The sequence below is a fragment of the Phasianus colchicus genome, chromosome 1 (genome assembly GCF_987193195.1).
Source record: "Phasianus colchicus chromosome 1, bPhaCol1.hap1.1, whole genome shotgun sequence".
Lineage (NCBI taxonomy): Eukaryota > Metazoa > Chordata > Aves > Galliformes > Phasianidae > Phasianus > Phasianus colchicus.
In genome coordinates, this window is record NC_143436.1 from 165,298,767 (window position 1) to 165,309,792 (window position 11,026).

Consider the following 11,026-nt stretch of genomic DNA (forward strand, 5'->3'; position numbering starts at 1 on the left):
TTTGTGCACTTGTCACGGTTTTATGTTTTTTGGTATTCACTATTCTGCATCAAAACATCACATACTGGAATTAAAGTGTTAATGCTCCAATTCCAGGTACCTATCCCTATACGTTACAGAAGTCATGGGATCTGACCCTTCTGGGTGGGGCGGTCTCTTACTGCCTGGCAGTGGGTGCTGAGGGTGCTTTCCTAGCCATTCCAAGCTTTTCAGGTTTGACTCAGTCTTAGGAACTCTTTCTCTCCTATCTTATTTGATTTATTAGTCTCAATTTCAATTAGATGGCATTACATTGTGTTATCTTGCATTCCAATATCATAGTAAAATAAGTTTTCTTCCATAGATTGTTGCCGCTGTTTTTTTTCCTTCCTTCCTTCCTTCCTTCCTTCCTTCCTTCCTTCCTTCCTACCTTCCTTCCTTCCTTCCTTCCTTCCTTCCTTCCTTCCTTCCCTCCTTCCCTCCTTCCCTCCTTCCCTCCTTCCCTCCTTCCCTCCTTCCTTCCCTCCTTCCCTCCTTCCCTCCTTCCTACCTTCCTTCCTTCCTTCCTACCTTCCTTCCTTCCTTCCTTCCCTCCCTCCTTCCCTCCTTCCCTCCTTCCTTCCCTCCTTCCCTCCTTCCCTCCTTCCTTCCCTCCTTCCCTCCTTCCCTCCTTCCTTCCCTCCTTCCTTCCCTCCTTCCTTCCTTCCTTCCTTCCTTCCTTCCTTCCTTCCTTCCTTCCTTCCTTCCTTCCTTCCTTCCTTCCTTCCTTCCCTCCCTCCCTCCCTCCCTCCCTCCTTCCTTCCCTCCTTCCCTCCTTCCCTCCTTCCCTCCTTCCTTCCTTCCTTCCTTCCTTCCTTCCTTCCTTCCTTCCTTCCTTCCTTCCTTCCTTCCTTCCTTCCTTCCTTCCTTCCTTCCTTCCTTCCTTCCTTCCCTCCTTCCCTCCTTCCTTCCCTCCTTCCCTCCTTCCCTCCTTCCCTCCCTCCCTCCTTCCTTCCCTCCTTCCCTCCTTCCTTCCTTCCTTCCTTCCTTCCTTCCCTCCTTCCTTCCCTCCTTCCCTCCTTCCCTCCTTCCCTCCTTCCCTCCTTCCTTCCTTCCCTCCTTCCTTCCTTCCTTCCTTCCTTCCTTCCTTCCTTCCTTCCTTCCTTCCTTCCTTCCTTCCTTCCTTCCTTCCTTCCTTCCTTCCTTCCTTCCTTCCTTCCTTCCTTCCTTCCTTCCTTCCTTCCTTCCTTCCCATTCTGTGGGGTCGGGGGGGTGGGGGGCAGGGGCCTACTGCCCCCTGTCACTGTCACGGGCATAGATTGATCTAGTTAACTCCGTGACAGACTTTGGAGGAGAATGCGGGCATAGCAGCTTTTTAGCTTTCAGAATGAATCTTTCTCTCTGCTCTTAGAAAGCTTCGCTAGGGAGCATTATCAGTAGTTCAGGTTTTTGTGCTGGAAAACTTAACCTTGAAAGACTAGGCGTACTGCCAGTATTCTGGGATATTTGTAAACTTTGAGCACTGGGTCTGGGTAGTGCCTTTTTTTTTAATTTCCCCCCACCTCTCTTGTTAGCTTCAATTCATTAACCCCTTTTTAGCAGATACCAGCAATGAACCCACTCTTTATCGTGGTGGTTCTGTGTAAGGGATTAAAAGCTATGGTGTTACTCGTGACCTACTGGCCAATCATCAATGTCATAATTACTTGTTGTGGAATTGTTTTCATATATAACCACATAAGGGCACTGATGGAGACACCTGTATGGTACCTATATTAGTACCTATATGCAATGCGGTATAATACGAATCTTGACATTTGCATCCAATATGGAATGGCTAATTTTACAAACAACACAATGTTCAGACCAGTTTCCACGCTTTCCTCTCGGTTTATCAGACGTTTTTCGAATACTGAGTTAATGTTCATGTTTGTGGGCATAGCCCTGTTCATATCAGTCTTCCTCAATGTATTCCTATACAGGCATGGTAAGTGGAAGGTGTCTCCTCCAAAACCAGAGAATGCTGACTGGCAGGGAATTTGGAGAGGTTTAGGAAAAATCTTCGAAGCATGGGGACCCGTAATGTCATGGGATTTCACTCTTGAACACCTGTGGGATCCCAAGCAACTAAGCCAGTATTTGAGTCAGGGATGGTGCGGCTTACATAAATCTAAGGAGGTACAACTTATTTGGGGATTGGCTTGTGCTTACCGCAGCCTACATAATACTGTTCTGGAGAGAGAGAGTTTCCGACCTGAGGTTCAAGCCAAAGGGAAGAATCTCCAAGTCAAATCTGATCAATTACAGGAGACACCAGTAACAATACCAGTTGCCCCTGTGGAAGGCAAGAAACGGTAACGAGTGTCTTCACGTCTAGAACAGAAAAAAGAAGAAGCGGAGGAGGAGGTGGAGGTAGATCCAGGTGAGGGGCCCTCCTCGGAACCATCATCATTGAGAAAGGCAAAAGGAAAAACTAAGAGACATGCAGAAGAGAGTGATGAAGAGGAAGTCTCTATTACTACTCGTCGGCCTCTGAAGATACTGAAATCCAAGGCTCAAGAAAGGAGTTTACATGGCGCCCAAATGAAACTACCGTTTCCTCGTTGCTTCACTGTTGGGACAGCGGGGCCAGTAGCTTGTCTCTAGATGGTAATGAAGCTCGCCAACTAGGAGCCATTGCCAGAGATCCAGCTATTGACAGAAGAATTAGTGAATGTTCGGATGGGGCTGCCACTCTCTGGGAACGAGTATTAATAGCCGTGAAGGAAAGGTACCCTTTCAAAGACAGCTTGAAGCCTGTGATGAAAAGGTGGGATACAGTTGAAAAGGGTATCCAGTATTTGAGGGAAACAGCCATGGTGGGAATATTGTATGACCCTAACTTTGTTCCTAACCACCCACGCCAAGACCACGACCCTGAAAGAGTGAGGATGATGCCTGATATACGGCAGAAACTCACAACAACAGCACCAGACAGATACGTCGGTACACTAATGGCAACGTTTGACAGATACCAGGACCAACAGAGAAGACCCTTGGTTTTTGAATTGATTCTTACGCTCCAAAACTATGAACAATAGCTACCCCCAACTCACACTTCCATTTCTGCCATCTCACAAATAACGGACCAACTGAATGAAATGCAAGAGCAAGTGTCTCTACTGATTAATTGTGGCAAACCTATAGTAGTACCAGAAACGCTTGATGAAGATCAGGATAATCAAAAGAGTCTAATGAAGGAGCTGATCAAACTAATGCTAAACCAACTAATTAAAGATGATGAACCCTCCTTCTCACGTGCACCATCAAAAATCTCAGCTGTTAAAGGCAAACGCTTTCTGGCTCCAGTAAGGAATCCTACATCGTGAATTGCCTTGTGGCGTTACTAATGTGACCATGGAGAAGACATGAGGAAGTGGCATGACCAAGCTACTCCTGTACTACGAGCACGGGTGAGAGAATTACAAAGCAGATCAACCACCAGTGCAGTTGCTCCAGTTACCACAGGTAATGAATAGAGGGGCCCTGCCCTCAGTCAGGGAGGGGAAAGGGATAATAGAGTTTATTGGACTGTGTGGATTCGATGGCCTGGCACATCAGAACCACTGAAATATAAGGCATTGGTGGATACCGGTGCACAGTGCACTCTGATGCCCTCGAGTTATGAAGGGAAAGAATCAATCCATATTTCTGGAGTGACTGGGGGCTCTCAAAAATTGACTGTGTTAGAGGCCGAGATAAGCCTCACTGGTAAGGACTGGCAAAAGCACCCTATTGTGACCGGCCCAGGAGCTCTATGTATACTAGGTATTGATTACCTCAGAAGGGGGCATTTCAAGGATCCTAAGGGGTATCGATGGGCTTTTGGAATAGCTGCTGTAGACACAGACAGCATTAAGCAGCTGTTTGTTTTGTCTGGCCTTCAGAAGATACATCTGTTGTGGGGTTGCTACGAGTAAAGGAGCAACAGGTACCGACTGCTACAGAAACGGTGCACAGACGGCAGTATCGCACCAACAGGGATTCCTTGCTCCCCATTCATAAGTTGATTCGTCAACTAGAGAGTCAGGGAGTGATCAGCAAAACTCACTCGCCTTTTAACAGCCCCATATGGCCAGTGCATAAAGCCAGCGGAGAATGGAGGCTGACGGTGGACTATCGTGGCCTGAATGAGGTCACACCCCCACTGAGTGCTGCTGTGCCGGACATGTTAGAACTCCAGTATGAACTGGAATCAAAAGCAGCCAAATGGTATGCCACCATTGACATTGCTAATGCTTTTTTCTCCATTCCTTTGGCCAAAGAATGTAGGCCACAATTCGCTTTCACCTGGAGGGGTGTTCAGTATACTTGGAACCGTTTGCCCCAGGGGTGGAAACACAGCCCAACCATTTGCCACGGGTTGATCCAAACTGCATTAGAACAGGGCAGTGCCCCTGAGCACTTGCAGTACATTGATGATATCGTTGTGTGGGGTGATACAGCAGAAGTAGTCTTCACAAAATGAGAGTGAATAATCCAAATTCTTCTGCAAGCTGGTTTTGCTATTAAGCGAAGCAAAGTGAAAGGACCTGTTCAGGAGATTCAGTTCATAGGTATAAAGTGGCAAGATGGCTGTCGTCACATCCCAACAGATGTGATCAACAAAATCACTGCTATGTCTCCACCCACTAGCAAGAGAGAGACACAATCTTTTCTGGGTGTAGTGGGCTTTTGGAGAATGCATGTTCCAAACTACAGCTTCACTGTAAGCCCCCTTTATCATGAGATGTGAATGAAGAATGAGTTTACGTGGGGCCCTGAGCAGCAGAAGGCTTTTGAACAGATTAAACAGGAGATAGCCCGTGCCGTGACCCTAGGGCCAGTACGGACAGGGCAGGATATAAAGAACATCCTCTACACTGCTGCTGGAGAGAAAGGTCCCACTTGGAGTTTGTGGCAAAGAGCCTCAGGAGAGACCTGAGGCCGACCCCTGGGATTCTGGAGTCAAGCGTACAGGGAGTCAGAAGAGGGCTACACTCCAACTGAAAAGGAGATCTTAGCCACGTATGAGGGGGTTCGGGCTGCTTCCGAAGTAGTTGGTACTGAAACATAGCTTCTTCTGGCACCTTGACTGCCAGTGCTGAACTGGATGTTTAAAGGAAAGGTTCCCCCCACCCATCAGGAAACTGATGCCACTTGGAGTAAGTGGATTGCGTTGATTACGCAACGAGCACTGATGGGGAACCTCAGCCGTCCAGGAATCCTAGAGGTGATCATGGACTGGCCTGAAGGTAAAAAGTTTGGAACATCACCAGGAGAAGAAGTATCACGAGCTAAAGAGGCTCCACCATGACAGCACTCCAAGTAAAAAATATTTCAGATTACTAATTAGAGCATGAGATCTCTCATATGTTGATATGCCCTTATGCAATTTTTTCTCTTGAACTTCAGTGGAGTAATTCCCAGATTGATACCAAAATCAAGCTTGTACTAGAGCTGATGTTGGTCCTTTATGGACTAGAAATCAAATTTGACTGCTTTTTTTTTTCTTTCCTTTCGTGTTAGCATCCAGAATTTTTCTAAACAGAGACAGTATAATTGCTCCATTTTTACACCAAAACAACTGGAAGAATTTTATCCTATATTTGGTGTGTTACTTAACTACTTCCTTCTTAATATTCGTTTTTAATAGAAAAAAACAAATTTACTTTGAGCACAATGCAGCTTCCCCCCACCCTTATCAGCAGGCTATATGCTTATTTTAATAAAACAAGAGTTATTAAACCATAACTTACTGGAAAGAAAATGAGAACATTAGAAAGACATTTACTATAGCTTTACTTTGAAATCATCAGAACATTTGTCAATAAAGGAATCTATAGCTGACCTTTCACCAATCCTCTTCTATCTTGAAATTCTAATGCTTTTAACTTATGCTATGATACCCTGGGAGGATTTATGATCAGAGAATTTCTTTTAACTTTGCAGTCTTTCATCTTGAGCTGGCATTAGTCACTCATCACATATCAGTGTTAGGAACTATGTCTGCATTTATACTACAACTGATACAAATTCATATATTTATCTTTATAAGTATCAGCTATGCTACATTCTCATTACTCAGGCTTATTTGTTAGTATAATATTCCTATCTGTACCAAAAATACACTCTGAATAAACATGGGAAAGAGGACATCTTAAATACTTGACAGCAATTTTATTCGAGAAAGGCTATATATAGATGAGATCTCATCTCTTTATCTTCATGTGTGCACCTGTGACTCTTAGCTTCAGTGGGAGATAGACCTGTGATATTATTAGAGAACAGAATTTGTTCCCTAAAGCACAGGGACTTTTTTGTCACTTTTCAATAGAAAATAGGAAGTACACAACGTTTCTCTAAAGTTCCGCTTACGGGACTTGTTACAGAGCTCTGCTAAAACTCTAAAATATTTGGATACTATGATCCAATCACTACAATTAGATGCAGGTAAATAACTTTTATTAATATCAGGAACTAGTCTGGTGCTATGGCTAAGAATACCAATCATATATTTCCTATTTTGTCAACTAAAAAGAGAAAAGCAAAGGGGACTACAAAAATATGTATTTAGTTTTATGTTCCCATGGTAGGTATTCTGACTTGTCCTTCAGAGTATAGCCCTCTCCATGAATATAAGTGAACTGACATGCCTTTTTTTTTGCATTATCACTTCTAACTCTTTCTAGCGTAAGATGTCTAAAGAATCATATGAAGTTAGATGGTTTGAAGATAGGGGTATGGAGAGGATTTCCAAAGAGAAAAAATTAACAATGCCGCCATGCTTCATTGGCTAGATCTGTATTGGCAAGTAATTACTTTCTAATGGTTCAATAGGAGGAATGAATAAACTGAGGTTGTCCTTATACCTACACTCTGCGTGTGCTTTACTTCAGGACAGATTAGTTTCGTTTCAGAGACTGAGTATTCTCATCTTAAAAAAGACATAAAGCTATAAAAAGTAAAGGTATTCTCACCACACTGGACATTTTTCTGCGATCAGTAAACGATAGTAGCATGTCACAGCCTGCTTCAACATAGTTCACAAAAAATTTGACAAATGGAAATGAACCTAGTTTCTGTTCTTGTTTCTGTTCCTGCCTGCTTCTATTCCTACTCATGTCTAATTAACACACCAGTATTAAGTTGTCTTGGGGATGTGGAATGACTAGCAATGAATGTAATACTCTTTTTGCAAGGGCAGTGTAAGCTTTCCTGTGAGTTGAAATCATTGTGAGCTATTTCTATTTTACAACTTCTTCATGGCTTAAAGTTTCAGAAAATCATACGATAAAGGCAGTGGCTATCTCTTGTTCCGTCTTGTGAAACCTCACAATGTTGAACTCCTTCTGATCAGTAACTTCATCAGTTAAGGGTCACCAAATCCACTGTGGGAAAAACAACAATCAAGAGCTTATATGCCATTCTTCAAAACCTCTTATTTGAATAGTGTGTGTAACATCAGTAAAAAATGTCCAAGCTTTGGTATCTGCAGATTCTTAAACCATGTCTGGAAACAATTCCTTTATTTATTCCACTATCAATACAAGCTGGGGGATGAAAGAATTGAATGCAGACCTGTTGAAAACAACCTGAGGGTACTAGTGGTTGGGAAGGTGGAAATGAACCAGCAATGTGCCCTCACAGCCCAGAAAGCCAACCATATACTGGGTTGCATGAAAAGAAGCATGCCTTGCGGATCAAGGCAGGTGATCCTGTCCCTCTGTTCTGCTCTGGTGAGAGCTCACCTGGAGTACTGCATCCAGATGTGGAGCACTCATTACAGGATGGCCATAGGCCTGTTGGAGTGAGTCCAGAGGAGGGCAAAAAAATGATCCATGGAACAGAACTCCTCACCTAAGAGGATAAGCTGAGAGAGCTGGGGCTGTTCAGCCTGGAGAAGAGAATGCTGTGACGTGATCTGATAGTGGCCTTTCAATATCTGAAGGGGAGCTACAGGAAAGAAGAGGACAGACACTTTAGCAGGGTCTGCGGTGACAGAACAAGAGGAAATGATCACAAGTTTAAAGAGGGTAGATTTAGCCTGGATATAAGGAAAAACAATAAGGGTGGTGAGGAACTGGGACAGGTTGCCCAGAGAGGTGGTGGATACCCCATCACTGGAGACTTTCAAAATAAGTATGGATCAGCCCCGGTCATCCTGATGTGGATGTCTCTGTTCATTGCAGAGGAGTTGGACTATGGACTAAATGACATTTAAAAGTCCCTTCCAACTCTACAGTTCTGATAAATTTGTATATTATTTCAGTGTGATTAATTACAGATTCCTATCTCAGATTCATGGGGATTTTACTATTTTCTTTGAAAGGATAAGTATAATAATTTCTTTCTTTTTTTTTTTTTCTGTTGGTATGCAGGAACTCTTACCCATTAATCACACTACTAGTTATAGGTATATACCTGAACACAAAACATAAAGACTTTTGGAGGTTGTAAATTTTCTGTATCTTTTTTTTTTTTATATATATATAAATCTAAGATAGATGGCTGGAGTAGGGAGAAGCAATGGGTGGAGGGAAATGCTCAGAGTGCCTTTAGCAAATACACATGTGCCTTCTAAAGAAAAAAATGTCCAGAGTAATGTTTAAATCCAATTTCACTTGATTAACTTATTCAATAGAAAAAATATATTAAAAATATATAAATATATAGGTCTTGATGAGTGCTCCCAAGAACAGTAGATGAGGTAGAAGGTGACAAAGTCACCTAGTTTTTGTATACTATGGCTCAGATGCTCATTCAGGTCAGAGATGCGTTCCATAAAGTCTGTACAAAACCTCATAATGGTAATCTTTTCAGAATCCTGAAGCTCTCACTGAGTTCACCCCAGTTTGCTGTTTCTGATTTCAAACTAAGTAGCAATCATAGAATCATAGAATTGTTCAGGTTGGAAAAGACCTTAAAGATCAAGTTCAACTACAACTTAACCATACTACCTTAACAACCCTCCGCTAAATTGTGTCCCTGAGCACCACATCCAAATGGTTTTTAAACACATCCAGGGATGGTGACTCAACCACCTCCCTGGGGAACCTATTCCAGTGCTTAACAACCCCTTTCTGTAAAGAAGTGTTTCCTGATATCCAACCTACACTTACCCTAGCACAACATGAGGCTATTTGCCCTTGTCCTGTCACCTGTGAGAAGAGACCAACCCCACTCTCTGCAATCATCTTTCAAGTATTTGAAGAGAGGAATAAGGTCTCCCCTCAGCCTCCTCTTCCCCAGACTAAACATCCCCAGTTCCTTTATTAGCTCCCATTAGAAATGACAATGTGTCTGCAAATACAGCAAAACACACTCTTTGCTTATCCTGACCCCAGAGAAGCTCACAGCTGAGCTTCTTCCTGCAGGCTGTCTACTAAAACTAGAGATGAAAACCTGCACCTGATGTCATTCTTGCAAACAATTAACCACCTGAGCCTGAAATGGCTACTCAGACATGTGACAATAGATCGTGACCCAGTAAAGTCCCAGTAGCAAGATTATTCTACCACTCCTTTCTCTGTGTAGTCCACTGAAGTTCTGTTGTCTAGTGAGATAACGGAATTTTATCAATGACAGAAAACTGAGGGAGGAAGAGAGCTGTTGTCTGTCAAACATTAACTGTCACAAACTGCTTTGAATACTGAGCAAACAAAACCTCTTCCTTTCTTGCCCTTATAGTTTGTAGGCAGATATTCACAAAGGCATATGACAGAAAACTGTTCTATGTTCTATGTGTGGCTCTTTTACCATATCATCAGCTGATAACACGCTGCTTTTGAAAAAGGGAAGAAACTATATGCATCAATCTTTCGATAAGCCTGTGGTGACTGTGTTGCTACAGCTCAGCTAGTCAGTGGGACTGAATTAGACTCACATGGATTACAGACTGGGTAGACATTTTCTGACATACCTAAATGCCAGGCAGAAGATTTCCTCATAGCTCAGAGCCCCAGGTCAGCTTTTAAAGACAAAACAGCTCTTATGATCCAGTGCTGTGTGTCATCTCACTGCATCTCTGAGACCAGAGCTGTCATTCTGCCCTCCCTCTGTGCATGTAATAATGACAGGTACAGAAGAATATCAGACTTTTCTTTTTCATGTTGGAAACTAAAATGCTGACACAGGGAGTTCCTGATACAATCTGTGGCTTTTGACATGGTCCCCCACCACATCCTTATCTCCAAATTGGAGGAATGTGGATTTGATGGGTGGACCACCCGATGGATGAGAAATTGGTTAAAAGACCACAGACAGAGGGTGGTCATCAAAGGCTCTATGTCCAGGTGGAGGTGGTAATGAGCGGCATCCCCCAGGGGTCTGTCTTGGGACCAGAGCTCTTTAACATCTTTATCGATGACATTGACGATGGAATTGAGTGCACCAGTAAGTTTGCTGATGACACCAAGCTGAGTGGTGCAGCTGACACGGTCCAAGAAAGGAAGTGATGCCATTCAGAGGGATCTCGAGAGGCTAGAAAGGTGGGCCTGCGTGAACATGATGAGATTCAACACAGCAAAATGCAAGGTTTTGCACTTGGGCCGGAAGAATCCCAGGCATCCATACAGACTGGAAGGAGGAGGCCTTGAGAGCAGCTATGCAGAGAAGGACTTGGGGGTCTTGATAGATGAAAAACTTAACATGAGCCAGCAGCAGTGTGCTCTTGCATCTCGGAAAGCAAATGGTATCCTGGGCTCCATCAGAAGAGGGGTGGCCAGCAGGGACAGGGAGGTGACTGTCCCCCTCTACTCTGCTCTTGTGAGGTCTCATCTAGAGTACTTTGTCCAGGTCTGGAACCCCCAGTACAGGAAGGACAGGGAGCTGTTGGAGAGGGTCCAGATGAGAGCCACAAAGATGATCAGGGGGCTGGAGCACCCCCCCTACAAAGATAGGTTGAGGGAGCTGGGCTTGTTCAGCCTGGAGAAAAGAAGGCTCTGGGGTGACTGAATTGCAGCCTTTCAGTACTTAAAGGGAGCCTACAAACAGGAGGGGAATCAACTCTTTGAAAGGGTAGATAACAGCAGGACAAGGGGAAATGGTT

At 43.8% G+C, this 11,026-nt stretch overlaps 1 pseudogene; it reads left to right on the plus strand.

Moving 5' to 3' along the window:
- The first annotated feature begins 1,749 nt into the window (after positions 1-1,749).
- Positions 1,750-3,687, plus strand: LOC149920219 (uncharacterized; annotated as a pseudogene).
- Positions 3,688-11,026: the final 7,339 nt, after the last annotated feature.